This window comes from Macaca mulatta, chromosome 5, assembly GCF_049350105.2.
Source record: "Macaca mulatta isolate MMU2019108-1 chromosome 5, T2T-MMU8v2.0, whole genome shotgun sequence".
Taxonomy (NCBI): domain Eukaryota; kingdom Metazoa; phylum Chordata; class Mammalia; order Primates; family Cercopithecidae; genus Macaca; species Macaca mulatta.
In genome coordinates this window covers 25,341,386-25,359,529 of record NC_133410.1, presented here as the reverse complement: position 1 = coordinate 25,359,529, position 18,144 = coordinate 25,341,386, and the positions used below count along the sequence as shown (strand labels likewise).

At 41.2% G+C, this 18,144-nt stretch overlaps 1 protein-coding gene across 3 annotated transcripts in view; it reads right to left on the bottom strand.

The window, feature by feature from the left end:
* Window positions 1-18,144, bottom strand: part of RBPJ (recombination signal binding protein for immunoglobulin kappa J region) — a 270,633-nt gene that overhangs the window by 115,015 nt on the left and 137,474 nt on the right. The gene's annotated exons all lie outside the window — the stretch shown is intronic.

Sequence of the window (18,144 nt, the reverse complement as noted above, 5' to 3'; positions counted from 1 at the left end):
GGAAGGGAGCGGCTCGCCGCGGAGGCGGGGCGGGAAGGCGCGTGGCGGGGAGCACGGGGCAGAGGGCGGCGGGGAAGGAGACGCGACGTCTCGCACACACGCACACGCCCTGTGACGCTGGGTGGAAGACGAGGGGTGGGGAGCCTCGAAGGGAAGAAGGGGAAGCCAGGAGGTTGGAAGTGGCTCCCAGTGCGGAGAGTGAGAGGTCAGGCTCTAGGGCAGGAGGAGCCCCAGGCCGATCTCCCGGGGAGGTTTCCTGTCGCCCTCCACAAGCCTGGTACTTTCCTAAAATGTGTTAGACGCCGCGCCCCCCGCCTCCGGGAGCTGAGAGACAGCCCCCAGAGTCGGGTTTGAGTCATGCCTTGAGTCACCTAGTCTGGCCACCACTTCGCTTATTTTGAAACAAGTTCTGATTCCTTAGCTACTCTACTTTAGCAATTAGTTGTTTTCTTTCTAATCTACCCGCTGGCCCTGTGAGCTGGTTAGAAAAATAAATAAATAAACAGCTCTGCGCTCTTGCATTGTTGCCTTGTATAGATTCTTGCTCCCGTTTAAGGACACGGTTCTTAAAATTTCTTCTCAGTCTCTTCTTAACCTTTTGAAGTAATCTAACAAATCAGTTTCTGTTCTGTTTTTTCCTCCCACTAATATGGCTTTTTTGCTTTCCTTCACCTTTCCGTATTTTTGTTGCAATATCCCATTTTACGTATTGCTGCGGCAGGTGCTATAGTAACTGCTGTTTTAAATGCATCCCTTCCTTTTGGATCATTTATCCAGTGAGTTCCTGATTACATTCTTCAATTAGCCACATTTCAGATTGGCCCTGATGTAGTTTCTGTACTAGCCTTAGCCCGGCATTATCTAGGAACCAGTGTCTTCCTGCTGATGTCACAGCCCCGCAAATGTAGAGTTGAATTGAATTTTGGTATTTGGAGAACAGTGAGTTCTCTAGTAGGAGGAAACCCAGCTTTTTAAGTTGTTTTCAAGGTTTTAGAGGTGTGTGTGTGTGTGTGTGTGTGTTTGCCTATTCTTTTGATTATATATTCATGCAGAAAACAGATTTAAAAGCATTTAGTGCAATATTTCAGTGCAAGTCTGGTTTGGAACAGGGTAGCTCAGGAGGAGGAGAAAGCCTTTGGTGCACATATTCCTTGGAGCTGGCATCCCAAGAAGGTATTTCAGTCATGGCCTAGTCCAGACCACTGATCTAATTTGGAATCATGACCTTCTGAGAGCCCCAAGCGACCTTGGGAAGCCATGGTAATCGCAAGTGTAATTACAGCTCCCGTTTTTGCCCTAAAACATGCTCCATCTGCATCCCTCCCCCATCTCAGGAAAGGACAACTCCATTCTTCCACCGATGTCAAGAACCTTGGAGTCCTTGCCTCCTTTCTCACTCACGCCCAAGATACGATTGGACGGAAAATCTTGCTGGCTCCACCTTCAGAATATACTCACAGTCACAAATACTGTCACACCTCTTTGGCTACTAGTCTAACCCATCTTATTTCCCACCTGGGTTAAGGAAGTTCCCTAACTGGTCCTCCCTTCTTCCATTCTTGCCTTCCCTCAGTCTGTGCTAATAGAGCATTCTCAGTAGTCCTCTGGAACTCCTACATGACTTTCCCATTTCACTATGAGGACCTAGACAATGTTGCCTACTGCCAAACCTCCCTGACCTCTCTGCCTTCACCTCCTCCTCTACCCCTCACTCCGTGGGCTCTCACCGGCTGCCTTCCTTACTGTTCCTGGAATGCCCCAGGCACACTCTCAGCTCCAAACCTTTGCTTTTTCCACTACCTGGAATGCTGTTCCCGCATATAGCTTATTCCCTCACCCCTTTCTTGTCTTTGCCTGATGTCACCTCCTCAGGGAGGCCTTCCCTGACACCCTTCCCAAGAGGGAACCCCATACTCCTTATCCCCCTTTCTGCTTGATTTTGTCCATGGCACCTATCATTAACTAACATAACATACATAACATTTATCATACTTGTGTGTTGTCTTTACTATCTGCCTCCTTCCATCGTAATGTAATCTTAATGAGGGTAAGGACTTTTGTCTATTTAGTTCATTATTCAAGCTTTAGTTTCTGGAACAATGCCTGGTGCATCGTATTTGTAGAATGAATGGGGTGTCTTCCACTTTAGGGAAGAGTAAAAATGATTCTGAAGACTAAGCCTCCTATGGTTCAAAACAATATTGGGACTAGACTAGCAATGAGTACCCCAGTACCAGCCTGCCTAGGGAGAAGAAAAAGGCCTATGGAGCAAACACCTGTGTTGGTTTTTTGGAAAAAAAAAAAAAGAAAAAAAAAAACTTCTGGGTTGGACCAGTAGGTGAGGCTGCACCTAACTTTAAGAGTTTCCTTTACTCTCCATTTTAGAACTTCAGAGAAAAAACAACAACGAAAACACCATTAGCCAACTATATATGTGTGTGTGTGCATGTGTATACATATATATATATATATATATATAGCGAGAAGTCAGGGAGCCTAAACAGAGGGAGCAGCTGGAGCCGCAGCAGAGGAACATAAATTTTGAAGATTTCATGGACATTTAATCACTTCCCTAATAATACTCTTGTAATTTCTTATGCCTGTCTAACTTTAATCTCTTAATCCTGTTATCTTCGTGAGGATGTACGTCACCTCAGGACCACTATTGCACAGATTGATTGTAAAACATATGTTTGAAAAATGTGAAATCAGTGCACCTTGAAAAAAAACAGAATAACAGCGATTTTAGCGATTTTTAGCGATTTAGGGAAGACAACTATAAGGTCTGACTGCCTGCGGGGTCGGGCAAAAACAGCCATATTTTTCTTCTTGCAGAGAGCCTGTAAATGGACATGCAAGTAGGAGAGCTGTCGCTAAATTCTTTTCCTAGCAAGGAATATTGATAATTAATACTCTGGGAAAAGAATTGCATTCCTCGGGGGAGGTCTATAAACGGCCACTCTGGGAATGTCTGTCTTATGCGGTTGAAATAAAGACTGAAATACTCCCTGGTCTCCTGCAGTACCTCATGCTTATTAGGGTGGAGGAAAAAATCCAGCCTTGGTAAATTTGAGGTCCCACCGGTTCTCTGCTCTTGAACCCTGTTTTCTCTTGTTTAAGATGTTTGTCTTAAATAGACAATATGTGCACAGCTGAGCATAGACTCTCATCAGTAATTCTAATTTTGCCCTTTGCCTTGTGATCTTTGCTTTTGTCCTTGTCCTGTTTCCTCAGAAGCATGTGATCTTTGTTCTCCTTTTTGCCCTTTGAAGCATGTGATCTTTGTGATCTACTCCCTGTTCATACACCCCCTCCCCTTTTGAAATCCTTAATAAAAACTTGCTGGTTTTGCGGCTCAGGTGGGGCATCACGGACCTACCAATATGTGATGTCACCCCCGGCAGCCCAGCTGTAAAATTCCTGTCTTTGTACTCTTTCTCTTTATTTCTCAGATTGGCCAACACTTAGGGAAGATAGAAAGAACCTATGTTGAAATACTGGGGGTGGGTTCCCCTGATATATATATATATATATTTTTTTTTTGAGACAGAGTCTTGCTCTGTCACCCAGGCTGGAGTGCAGTGGTGTGATCTCAGTGCACTGCAACCTGCCCCTCCCGGGTTCAAGCAGTTCTCCTGCCTCAGCCTCCTGAATAGCTGGGATTACAGGCATCCGCCACCACACCCGGCTAATTTTTGTATTTTTAGTAGAGATGGGGTTTCACCATGTTGACCAGCATGGTCTCAATCTCCTGACCTCGTGATCTGCCCTCCTCGACCTCCCAAAGTGCTGGGATTACAGGTGTGAGCCACTGCTCCTGGCATAAATAGATATCTTCATGAGTTGCTAGTGGGAGTGAAAGTGGATGTAATATCTGTGGAAACTATATTAGTCTGTTCTTGCACTGCTGTAAAGAGATACCTGCCAGGTGTGGTGGCTCACGCCTGTAATCCCAGCACTTTGGGAGGCCGAGGTGGGCAGATCATGAGATCAGGAGATCAAGACCATCCTGACTAACACAGTGAAACCCCATCTCTACTAAAAATACAAAAAATTAGCCGGGCATGGTAGTGGGCGTCTGTAGTCCCAGATACTTGGGAGGCTGAGGCAGGAGAATGGTGTGAACTCGGGAGGCGGAGCTTGCAGTGAGCCGAGACCACGGCACTGCACTCCAGCCTGGGCAACAGAGTGAGACTCCGTCTTGAGAAAAAAAAAAAGAGATACCTAAGACTGGGTAATAAAGAAAAGAGGTTTCATTGGCTCACAGTTCCGCAGGCTGTACAGGAAGTATGACAGCATCTGCTTCTGGGGAGGCTTCAGGGAGCTTTTACTCATGGCAGACAGCAAAGCAGGAGCAGGTGACTTAGATGGGAGAAGCAGGACCAAGGCGGGGAGGGGAGGTGCCACATACTTTTAAATGACCAGATCTCACGAGAACTCACTCACTATCTGGAAAACATCACCAAGAAGAAAATCCACCCCCACGATCCAATCACCTCCCACCAGGCCCCACCTCCAACATTGGGGGTTACAATTGGACCTAAGATTTGGGTGGAGACAGATCCAAAGCATATCGGAAACCATGTGGCAAAATTTGTCACTACTTGTTCATCCTACAATTCCATTTCTAGAAGTTTATCCTATGAATATGTCCACACATGTAAAATTACCTATATTTTGCAGCATCATTGATGGTGAAAAAAAAAATACTGATAACAAACATCAAGAGACGTCTTTTTTTTTAAATTATATATTCAAAGAATGAAAGAGTGTATTTATTAATAAGCAGAGGCTGCTTTTTATGTACTTTTGCGAAAGGATCACAAAGTTTAAAACACTGCAAAACAGTGATATATATATGTGTATATATATATATATATGTGTGTGTATATATACTTATTTGCCTATATGTGTCTAAAATGTCTCTGGAAGGACACTCTAACTAGAAATTGTAAGAATGACTGCCTTCCTATAAGGGACTCTACAGTTGGATGATGTAGGTGAGAGAGTGGCTTTCCTCACAGAGTCTACTATCTTGGATCCTTTGAATTTTGTACCATGTACATATATTTCCTATAAATATAAAACATAAAAAGGCGGGAAAAGAAAGAAATGGAATAAATGTGCCAGAAGACAAAACGTTACCAAATAAAATTGTTTGCTTTCTTCTACTTTAGTAGAATTATTTTTATTTATTTATTTATTTATTGGGACGAAGTTTTACTCTTGTTGCCCAGGCTGGAGTGCATTGGTGCAGTCTTGGCTCACCACAACCTCCGCCTCCCAGGTTCAAGCGATTCTTCTACCTCGGCCTCCCGAGTAGCTGGGATTACAGGTACATGCCACCATGCTCTGTTAATTTTGTGTGTGTGTGTGTGTGTGTATTTTTAGTAGAGACGAGGTTTCCCCCTTTTGGTCAGGCTGATCTCAAACTCCCGACCTCAGGTGATCCGCCTGCCTCGCCCTCCCAAAGTGCTAGGATTACAGGTATGAGCCACCGCACCAGGCCTAGAATTATTTTCTAAAAGAAGTTATGGTTCCAGCTTGGTGGCTCATGCTTGTAATCCCAGCACTTTGGGAGGCTAAGACAGGCAGATCACTTGAGCCCAGGAGTTTAAAACCAGCCTGGACAATATAGTAAGACTCTGTCTCAACAAAAAATACAAAAATTAGCTGGACATGGTGGCATATGCCTGTAGTCCCAGCTACTCAGGAGGCTGAGGTGGGAGGATTGCTTGAGCCCCTGAAGTTGAGGCTGCAATGAGCTGTGATTGCACCACTGCACTCCAGCCTGGGAGAGAGAGAGAGACCCTGTCACCTGTCACACACACACAGAAAAAGTTATGTATGTTACCTATCATCTTGGTAGAATTAAAACAGCAGAACTGCCTCATGGTTCATTCACAGAGCATGTTTAGAGTACCTACCACCACAGGTCAGGCATCATCTTGGTATTTTACAAAAATAGACAACACAAAGAACCCAACCTCCAAGGACTCCCTGTCTAAAAGAATACACAGACCAGTTGCAGTGGAATTCTATGATAGGAAAGAGATAAAAGAGTTCAACAGCTTAGGGGTACAATGAAGGAAGACCTAAGTCTTGCCTCATGGGCCCAGTCTTTGCACAGATGACTTGGGAGCTGACTTACTACAGTGGGAATTCAGAAGACAAGAATAGGAGGAAGCATGACAAGCACAGGAAACAGCATGTTCAGGCTCTGAGGTGTGAAAGAGCATCTGCTACTCAGGGGGACTCCAGGTGGGGGGTTGATGCACATAGAATAGGGAAAGGCATTCTAAGCAGGGTCATAAGAAGGGCCTGGTAGAGCTGTGGCCCTCAGAACTCAGTGGGCATCAAAATCAATTAAGGACCTGAGTCCCACTCCCTAAGATGCTAAATGAGTAAATCTGGACTGAAGCATTTATAGCAGGGTGCTCAGAGATTCTGATGCAAATTGTCCATGAACCGAGCTTTAATAATTTTTTTTTTTTTTTTTTTTTTTTTTTTTAAAGACAAGGTCTTGCTCTGTTGCTCAGGCTGTAGTGCAGTAGTGCAATCAAAGCTCATTGCAGCTTTGAACTCCTGGGCTCAAGAGATCCTCCCACCTTGGCCTCCCAAAATGCTAGGATTATAGGTGTGAGTCACTGCACCCAGGGAGAATCATTCTTTGATACAGAACTTGAGTATAACCTTTCTCGGGCACTTTCTCACTAAAGGGAGTGATGGCATATAGTTTCTTTTTAAAAAATCAATAAAAGAAATACTTAAATAGTAAAAGGGATGTGTTTGGGAGCCCCTAGGTGTGTATCCAAAGGCATGTGAAGCAGCTAGTGGCTCATGAGAGGTGGACATTACAGTTTGCTGTGGTGGTTTAAACACAGTGACACCTTTTTTTTTTTTTTTTTTTTTTTTTTTTTTGAGACAAAGTCTCTCTCTGTCACCCAGGCTGGGGTGCAGTGTCACAATCTCGGCTCACTGCAACCTCCACCTCCTGGGTTCAAGCAATTCTCCTGCCTTAGCCTCCCAAGTAGCTGGGATTACAGCTGCCTGCCACCATGCCTGGCTAACTTTTTTTGTATATTTAGTAGGGATAGGAATTCATCATGTTGGCCAGGCTGGTTTCCAACTCCTGACCTCAAGTGATCCTCCCACCTCAACCTCCCAAAGTGCTAGGATTACAGGTGTGAGCCACCGCACCTGGCCCCACAGTGATGCATTTCAACATTGCTAGCTGTGTGATCTTAGATAAGTTTTTTAACTTGTCAGTGCCTCAGTTTCTTCACCTATAAAATGGAGATTGTAGCTTCTAATTCATAGGATCGTCACAATTCAAAGTATTACTGTTTTAAGTACATAGAACAGCGCTATAACACAATCATTATAGTAGTATTCGTTTTTATCATTATTCAACAAGTCCATAACTTGGATTCATCTCATCAAAATTCTTGCAAAGCATGTCAAAATGGCCATACTTCAAAAATCAATGTCAGTCGGGCACCGTGGCTCAAGCCTGTAATCCCAGCACTTTGGGAACCTGAGGCAGGTGGATCACGTGAGGTCAGGAGTTCAAGACCAGCCTGGCCAACATGGGGAAACCTTGTCTCTACTAAAAATACAAAAATTAACTGGGTGCATTGGCAGCGCCTGTAATCCCAGCTACTCAGGAGGCTGAGGCAGGAGAATCACTTGAGCCCGGGAGGCAGAGGTTACAGTGAGCCAAGATCATGGCATTGCACTCCAACCTGGGTGACAGAGCAAGACTCTCTGTCTCAAAAAAAAAAAAAAGAAAAGAAAAGAAAAGAAAAATGTTAAAATAGGCAAATATAGTCATGATTTTATCTTGATTGGTGTTAATTCATTTTTTTCTCATATCCCACTCAGAAATGATAATATTATTATTGTTATTTAATTTCCAAGAGGATCACATGTACAGAATGTTTGGGAAACCCTCTGTAGATAGCTGAGGGGAGCCTCTGAGGATACAAAGCAGGGTTTCTTGTTATCAGATTGTGCAGGTGCTCTGTGCCTAAGATAGCCCTACTGATAGCTTATGTTAGAAACTAGGAGCCGCTCACTCTACAAATGTTTAACTCATGTTTTTTTGTTCATCTTTATGCTTCTCTTATATTCATAACATTATCCCTATCATTTTCTACCATGTGTTCACCAAGGTTAATAAAATGTACAGGAGATTGAAAGAGTGCCAAGGATTCCATCAGACTCTGCAATTCTATACAGAAAATAAGCTCGAACTCCAGGATTAAAAGAAATAGAACACTGAAAATGAATCACGGCTTCAGGAGAACTTGAGAAACAAAAATAAATATTCACCGTTTTCTGCCCAATTGTGTTTAATTTTTCACAGGATTCTTTGGCCCTGGCAATTTGAGATTTTTGCAGACCTGGGTTAAGTTTTGCTTAGCTTGTTAATATGTGCAGCAGTTCAAGAAGGTAAAGCAAGAAAATGAATAGGCCATTTACGCTAGTGATGTGGAACGTGAATGGAATCAAATGCACATTTGGTGAAAAGAATGTGTACAAATCTAATAATTTGTCAGAAGTTTTTGTAGCTAATGTAATTGGAGGAAAATGTTTCCATGTGTGATTGATAGATTTTGTTCTTTTTATAACATGAACAAGTTAAAGCCAGTTAACACTACCTGCACAAGAAATGACAAGGCCATATGAATAATAAAATTCCAGTTATCTGTTTATAAGGGAATATACTTAAATTTTTATTTCCTAAACCTTCCCTGTTTGTCATGCATCACATATTGCAGTGGTTTTGGGTTCTGTATTAAGCCAGTGTTAAACATTATAGTTTTTAAAAAGCAGCTGGGGTATGAATGAAAGAACATTGAACTAGCTTCACCACTAGTACTTCCACCACTAACCAAATGCCCAACTTTGAGCAAGTTTATTTTTCCTCACCTGCAAAAGGGGAATATGAAACCTATTGCATAGAGTTGCTTTGATAATTAATTGAGGTATTACTCAATAATAACAAAATAACTAGGTACATAGTAGGCACTCAATAAATTTCTTAGGAAATTATTTAACCCATACCCATGTTCAGTTTTCTTATCTATCAGATGGACTAATAATACCTGCATTAGAGGTTTGTTGCATGAATCAAATTAGATAATCACAGGGCACGGTGGCTCACGCCTGTAATCCCAGCTCTTTGGGAGGCCAAGACAGGAGGATCGCTTGTGCCCAGGAGTTTGAGACCAGCCTGGGCAACGTAGGACAACCCCATCTCTACAAAGAAATACAAAAATTAGCCGGTAGTAGTGGCATGCACCTGTAGTCCCAGCTACTCAAGAGGCTAAGCCCAGGAGGCCAAGGCTGCGAGTGAGCCATGATTACGCCACTGCACTCCAGCCTGGGTGACAGCACAAGACTCTGTCTCAAAAAAAAAAAAAAAAAAAAAAAAAAACACAATTAGATAATTATAGGGATAATAAATTGAAAGAATCCTAAATACAATCATGGTATTTAATTTTGGTTGGCATATTTCTTTTTAAAAATTTGACTGTGGTTACATAGGAAATCAATAGAACAGAAAAAAAGATCCCTTTATTTTCTTCTCTGGCCTGTGTTACTATTAACCTTGAACACAGATGGCCTTTATCGCTTTTTCAAAGAAAGCCTACCGGAAAGGTTTCACTCTTTGCATCTCTATTGCTTGGTGTCAGAGATAGTGTAATGATAAGAAACAACTTGTAGATATAACCTTTGTGGCTAGCACTCTTGTCCAGACCACACTAAGGACTAAGAAGACCTACTTTGGAACCTGTTTATTTAAGCATTGACAAATAGTAATATATCAAACAATTCACATCTTGTTAAGTATGTAGCTTTGTGAAAGATAGCTAACTGATAATCCCTTGAACATCAAAAGCAAAGTTGTACATTGTCTCTTTCAATAGTTGCTGCTATAATTAGGTTAATATTTTTTATTTTAATTAGTTTTTTAAAATGCTGTTGTCATTATCTCAACATGTGGGAATTTAAAAGAAGCAACTTGTGAAATTACTGCAAGAAAAAAGTTTCTAAGATTATTTCTAATCATGCTATTAATAAATATTGAGTACATACTTTGTTTTATACAATAGGTCTGTCTGAAAAGTTTTATCTCAATCTAATAATGATGTATTTCATTTGTAAAATGCATTAGAGAAACTCTATTTTTTTTTTTTTTGAGGTGGAGTCTTGCTCTGTCGCCCAGGCTGGAGTGCAGTGGCGAGATCTCGGCTCACTGCAAGCTCCGCCACCCGGGTTCACGCCATTCTCCTGCCTCAGCCTCCCGAGTTGCTGGGGCTACAGGCGCCCGCCACCATTTCCGGCTAATTTTTTGTATTTTTAGTAGAGACGGGGTTTCATCGTGTTAGCCAGGTTGGTCTCCATCTCCTGACCTCATGATCTGTCCACCTCGGCCTCCCAAAGTGCTAGGATTACAAGCGTAAGCCACCGCGCCTGGCCTAGAGAAACTCTATTTAAAGGACTGTTCGACTCCATGTTAAATACTATAACTCTTATAAATACTATAACTATAATTACCCTGTGCTTTTGCTACTTAAATTATTATTTTCATGACTAAATTCTGTCATGATTAGCATCCTGTAAAAGGATGGTTAATAAATTATATTAAGGTGTTATTAATATTTCACTAATGGATAAAAACATTTCTTAAGATCTTAACTACAAATCATTTTTCATCTAAGTACTTTGGAAAAATTTAGAAATTGATGCATGGTGTTTTTTTTTTCTTCCAGCTTTCCAAACACGTGGCCTAGATTTTACCCTCAGAATAACTTTTGACTTCAGTAAAAGTTATAAACTGTCGTCTGGGAGAAGCCTTTGGCTTCTGCTTTTCTCAAGCCTAAAGTTCTCCAGAAATGTTCTTCTGAAATGCAAATCTGATTTTCATCAAGCAGTTTTACCTACGTAGCATCATATTTTCCTTCACCAGCAAACACTGAGTATTTTATTTTTAACTAGCATAGCTATATCTGTATTTGCATGATACTTTCCAACTTTCCGAAATAAGCAATGAAATGCAGAATCTAGGCAAAAGAAAAAAAGATAATTTAGGTACTGAAAAATAACTTCTGAGAAAGAGATCATTGCCTGGCGCGGTGGCTCAAGCCTGTAATCCCAGCACTTTGGGAGGCCGAGACGGGTGGATCACGAGGTCAGGAGATCGAAACCATCCTGCCTAACACGGTGAAACCCCGTCTCTACTAAAAAATACAAAAAACTAGGTGGGCGAGGTGGCGGGCGCCTGTAGTCCCAGCTACTCGGGAGGCTGAGGCAGGAGAATGGCGTGAACCCAGGAGGCGGAGCTTGCAGTGAGCTGAGATCCGGCCACTGCACTCCAGCCTGGGTGACAGAGCGAGACTCCGTCTCAAAAAAAAAAAAAAAAAAAAGAGATCACATACAGAAGTATTTAGTTTTATGCAATAGAGGGTTTTCAAAAGGTTGTATGCCCATCTAACATGCAACAGCTTTCCAGTTGAAGGGATACTGTGATGTATAATTTCCAAAGTGACAGTAACTAGGAGTCTGCACTGTCTCAAGCCCTCTCACAGACATCAATCATTTCAATTGGTCCTCAGGACAATGCTGACGGTCAGTAATTTTATTCCTGTTTTTACAGATGTGCCTCGGAGGGTATGATTTACACAAGTCATACACCTAGAAGTGGGATTTATGATTGTCGGTGAGTTCTTTATTTTTTTGGCTATAACAATTTAAATTATTTTTATTATTATAAACTGATAGAGAATATTTTATGTGAAGTACCCAGAGTATCAAATTATAATTTTAATAAACTATTTAAAGTTACAAAAATGATTTACAAAAGTATAAAATGATGAGAAATGCAACAAGATTTATTTTATTTTATTTTATTTATTTATTTATTTATTTTTTTTTTTTTTTGAGACGGAGTCTCGCTCTGTCACCCAGGCTGGAGTGCGGTGGCCAGATCTCAGCTCACTGCAAGCTCCGCCTCCCGGGTTTACGCCATTCTCCTGCCTCAGCCTCCCGAGTAGCTGGGACTACAGGCGCCTGCCACCTCGCCCGGCTAAGTTTTTGTATTTTTAGTAGAGACGGGGTTTCACCGTGTTAGCCAGGATGGTCTCCATCTCCTGACCTCGTGATCCGCCCGTCTCGGCCTCCCAAAGTGCTGGGATTACAGGCTTGAGCCACCGCGCCCGGCAAGATTTATTTTAAAATATATTTTAAATAGTTGATATACTTAAGTTTTAAAAAATCCTACAAACAAGTAACAGTGAGTGGCTGGGGTGACCAAGACAGGGGCTACTGAATTTTTACCCATTTGAATTTTCTGACACATTTATTATTTTAAAAATAATTATCCAAAGAAATGATAAGAAAACTACAGACCAGTGCCTCTTTTAATATAGACACAAAATCCTCAATAAAATACTGGCAAACACTCGACAAGGTAGAAATGGAAGGGAACTTTCTCAACCTGATAAAAGTCATTCATAGGAAACCCACAGCCAACATCATAAGGATTTCCACTCTCACCAATTCTATTCAACATGGTATTGAAGGTTCTAGCCAGGACAATTAGGCAAGATAATGAAGTAAAAGACATCAGATTGGAGAGAAAGAAAGAAAAGTGTATCTTCAGATGACATAATCTTGTATGATGACATGATCTTATGCATAGAAAATTTTAAGAACTTGCCCAGGTACAGTGGCTCATACCTGTAATCCCAGCACTTTGGGAGGCTGAGGTGGGTGGATCACCTGAGCTCAGGAGTTCAAGACCAGCCTGGCCAAAATGGTGAAACCTCATGGTAGTGCACATGCCTGTAGTCCCAGCTACTTGGGAGGCTGAGGCAGGTGAATCACTTGAACCCAGGAGGCAGAGGTTGCAGTGAGCTGAGATCATGCGATTGCCCTCCAGGCTGGGTGACAAGAGTGAAACTCAGTCTCAAAAAAAAAAAAAAAAAAAAGAGAAGAAAAGAAAATTCTAAGAACTCCACTAAAAAATTATTACCTGTACCACTAATACATATATTCAGCAAAGTTGCAGAAGACAAGATTAATATAAAAAAATTGTATTCTATATATTTTCAATGAACCATCTGAAAATGAAACTAACAAAACAATTCCATTTCCAATAGCATGAGTATCAAATATCCAGAGTATCAAATTAAATAAATAAAGCACTTAGGAAATTTTTTTTTTTTTTTTTTTTTTTTTGAGACTGAGTTTTGCTCTGTCTCCCAAGCTGGAGTGCAGTGGCGCGATCTCGGCTCACTGCAAGCTCCGCCTCCTGGGTTAACGCCATTCTCCTGCCTCAGCCTCCCGAGTAGCTGGGACTACAGGCGCCCGCCACCGCGCCCAGCTCATTTTTTGTAATTTTAGTAGAGACGGGGTTTCACTGTGGTCTCGATCTCCTGACCTTGTGATCCGCCCGCCTCAGCCTCCCAAAGTGCTGGGATTACAGGCGTGAGCCACCGTGCCCAGCTAGGAATAAATTTTTAAAAAGAAGTGCAAGCTTTATGCTCTGAAATCTACAAAACATTGTTGAAAGAAATTTTAAAGGATCTAAATAAATGGAAAAACATCCCATGTTTATGGATCAAAAGATATTATTATTAAGATGGCAACACTCACCAAATTATTCCACAGATTCAATGCAATCACTATCAAAATCCCAGTTGGTCACTTTGTAGAAACTGACAAGGAGAGCCACAATTTTATGGAACCCAGAATAGCCAAACAATCTTGAAAAAGAAGAACAGAGTTGGAGGACTGACATTTCCCCCATTTCAAACTTACTACAGAGCTACAGTAAGCAAGAATGGGTGGTGGTGGATAAGGATAGACTTACAGATCAAATGGATAGAACTAAGAGTCCAGAAATAAGCCCTCACATTTAGGTCATTTGATTTTTGACGAGTGTCAAAAGAATTCAGTAGGAAAAGGAACAGTCTTTGCAACAAATGATGCTGGGACAACTGGATATCTACATGCAAAAGAATGAAGTTGGGCCTGTTATTCACAACATATTAAAAAATTACCTTAGATCACTGCCCTAAATCTAAAAACAAAAACTATACAACTCATAGAAGAAAGTATAGGGGTAAATCTTCATAACCTTGGATTAGCAATGATTTCTTAGCTACGACACAAAAACCCAAGCAACAAATGAAAAAAAATAGATAAATTGGACTTCCTCAAAATTTAAAACTTTTGTGCTTCAAAGGACACTATCAAGAAAGTTAAAAAAAAAATACAGAATGGGAGAAAATATTTGTAAATCAAATATATCTGAAATGGGTCTAGTATCCAGAATATATAAAGAATTCTTAAAACTGAATAATAGGCCGGGTGCGGTGGCTCATGCCTGTAATCCCAGCACTTTGGGAGGCTGAAGCAGGCAGATCACGAGGTCAGGAGATCAAGACCGTCCTGGCTAACATGGTGAAACTCCATCTCTACTAAAAATACAAAAAATTAGCCAGGCGTGGTGGCGGATGCCTGCAGTCACAGCTACTCAGGAGGCTGAGGCAGGAGAATGGCATGAACCCGGCAGGCGGAGCTTGAAGTGAACCGAGATCGCACCACTGCACTCCAGCCTGGGCGACAGAGCGAGACTCCATCTCAAAAACAAAACCAAAAAACCTGGATAATAAAAAGACAAATCGTTCAATTAAAAATGGGCAAAAGATCTGAATACACATTTATCCAAAGATTTCTCCAAAGCAAATGACTATTCAACACATGAGAAAATATTCAGTATCATTAGCCATCGTGGAAAAAGCAAATCAAAACCACAATGAGATACCATTTCACAAAGCAAAAAGACAGAAAATGACAAGTCTTGACAAGGATGTGGAAAATTGAAACCCTCATACATTGATGGTGGGAATGTAAAATGATGTAACCATTTTAAAAAGCAACCTAACAGTTCCCCAAAGGGTAACTATAGAGCTACTATATGACCCAACAATTCTACTCTTAGTACACCTAAGAGTACACCTAACTTAAGAGAACCGAAAACATGTCCATACAAAAACATAAATGTTCATGGCACCATTATTCATAGTAGAAGCAATGCAAATGTCCATCAACTGATGAAGAAATAAAATGTGATATATCTAGAAAATAGGATACTATTAGTTTTTAAAGACATAAAGTATGAAACACACTATAACACGGATGTACCTTGAAAACGTGCTAAATGAAAGAAACGAATCATGAAAGATCTTGTATTGTGGGATTCTAAAATGTCCAGAAAAGGCAAATCTATAGAGACAGAAGACTAATGACTGTCTAGGGCCAGGCAGTGTGTATGTGGGGATAACTGTGAAAGGATATAGGACTTCATTTGAAGTGATAAAAGTCTTCAAAGTTGATTATGTTGGTGGCTGCACTACTCTGAATATACTATAAACCACTGAATTTGCACTTTAGGTGAGTGAATTATATGGTATGTGAAGTGTATCTCAATGAAGCTGTTTAGCAAAGAGAGGAGAGAGAGCAGAAAAAATTAATTTAACTCCAATTACATGCTTTGCTTTTCATAGAGTATTTTAAAAAATAGAGACAGGCATCTCACAATGTTGCCCAGGCTGGTCTCCAACTCCTGGGCTCAAGCAATCCTCCCGCCTTGGCCTCACAAAGTGCTGGGATTACAGGCATAAGCCACCACGCCCAGCCTAGATGCTTTAAAAATCAAATTAATATGATTATAAACTTCATATTAGTAAGTCATATACTTCTATAAATGTTCAAGTGGGGACAACTAAATGATAAAATAAACTCTACAGAAAATTAGCGAACAATCATTACTTTGCTAGTTTGACTTACCTTCTAGCTTCATAGTAAGTTTGAGATTGTATTTCATTATATTCCTTTTTTTCTTTTTTTTTTTTTTTCAGGTTGAAGTGCAGTGGCACAATCACAGCTCACTGCAGTCTTGAACTCCTGGGCTCAAGAAATCCTCTGGCCTCAGCTTCCTGGGATTAGAGATGTAGGCCACTGCACTCGACTCCGAGATTATATATATATATTTCATATAGATTATATGTATGTACATATATTTATTATTTATTTATTTATTTATTTATTTATTGGACAGGGTTGCAGTCTGTCACCCAGGCTGGAGTGCAGTGGTGCAATCTCAGCTCACTGCAACCTCCAGCTCTCAGATTCAAGTGATTCTCTTTCCTCAGCCTCCAGAGTAGCTGGGACTACAGGCGTGTGTCACCATGCCCAGCTAACTTTTGTATTGTTAGTAGAGACAGGGTAATACTGTGTTGGTCAGGCTGGTCTCAAACCCCTGGCCTCAAGTGATCTGCCTACCTCAATCTCTCAAAAGTGCTGGGATTACAGATGTAGGCCACTGCGCCCAGCCAGATTATATTTCTGACAAGAATAAGGTTCCTCAACCTTTCAGATGTAGAATGATCTTAGTTTAAGATAAAAATAATAGCTGGAATCATTGAGTGCCAACTTGCTTAAACCAAGAGACTTCAAATGGAGATGATCTCGTTTGATCCTTCCACACCCCTGAATAGGACTTCTACTCCCCTTTTTATAGCTAAGGAAGCTGTGGCCCGGAAAAATGAAGAAACTCTCCCTAGCTCATACTCATAGTTACAGACATTGCTAGAATGCGAACGCTAGATACTCCTCTGACATTTCTCTATAACTAGCCCTATGCTAGGCCTGCTGGGCCACTTCCTCCCTTATTACCATTGTGAATTAGAACTCCAAGGCTGGGGAGACTTGAAGGGTAATAAGCATGCTAATGTTATCTTGAGGACCTAAGATCTAGTACATCACTTCTAGGTCATTCCGGAGAGCTGGAGAAACCGGATTGGGGAGAGGGGAAAGAAGGGAGTTGGAAATAAAAATTCCTTGTTTTCAAATGTGGAAGAAAGTATGAAGAAATAGAAAAGAATGCCTTAAAGATTCCTTCCAGCTCTAAAGTTCAGTCAATTTAAAGCTCCATCTTAATGGAGCTGAAGATACCCTACAATTCAGAGAACTTCCTTTTCTGACTTAGCCTTGTCCTGGGACCCATGATTGAGGTCTCTCCTTGAGAGCTCCAATGGCTATGGTTCCTTCAGGAAGTGTACCTTCAGACTTTCCCCTCGTTGTTGTACTCTTCTAACAATCTGTGCAAATTTTATCCTTTTATACTTATTTTTAAAAATTATCCTGCCTGGGCTCAGTGGCTCTTGCCTGTAATCTCAGTACTTTGGGAGGCCGAGGCAGGTGGATCATTTGAGGTCAGGAGTTCAAGACCAACCTGGCCAACATGGCAAAACCCCATCTCTACTAAAATACAAAAAAATAGCTGGGCGTGGTAGCATGCACCTATAAATCCCAGCTACTGGGGAGGCTGTGGCAGGAGAATCACTTGAACTCACAAGGTGGAGGTTGCAGTCAGCCAAGATTGCACCATTGCACTCTAGCCTGGGCAACAGAATGAGATATGGTCTCAAATAAATAAATAAATAAATAGAAATTGTCCTTAGGCTTCATATTCAGCTTCAGCCTATATCATGTCTACTTCCAGTGATTAGGCCAAATTGCCTCTAAAAATGTGACAAATTGCAAAACTGCTTTATATTGAAAATTTCTATTATTTTAAAAATGGGCAATACATGCACATTGAACAAAATTTAAATTTTTTTTCTTTTTTTTTTTTTTTTTAGATGGAGTCTCACTCTCGCCCAGGCTGGAGTGCAGTGGGTGATCTCAGCTCACTGCGAGCTCCACCTCCCGGGTTCACGCCATTCTCCTGCCTCAGCCTCCGGAGTAGCTGGGACTACAGGCGCCTGTCACCAAGCCTGGCTAATTTTTTGTATTTTTAGTAGAGACGGGGTTTCACTGTGTTAGCCAGGATGGTCTCCATCTCCTGACCTCATGATACGCCCGCTTTGGCCTCCCAAAGTGCTAGGATTACAGGGGTGAGCCACCGTGCCCAGTCAATTTAAAATTTGTAGAAGGAAATGCATATAGAGTTTCTAGATTTAGCAAATTAATGTTAAGGACATACAGTTATATTTGAATTTCGTATAAACTACAAATATATTTATAGTATACATTTGTCCCATGCAGTATTTGGGACATATTTAT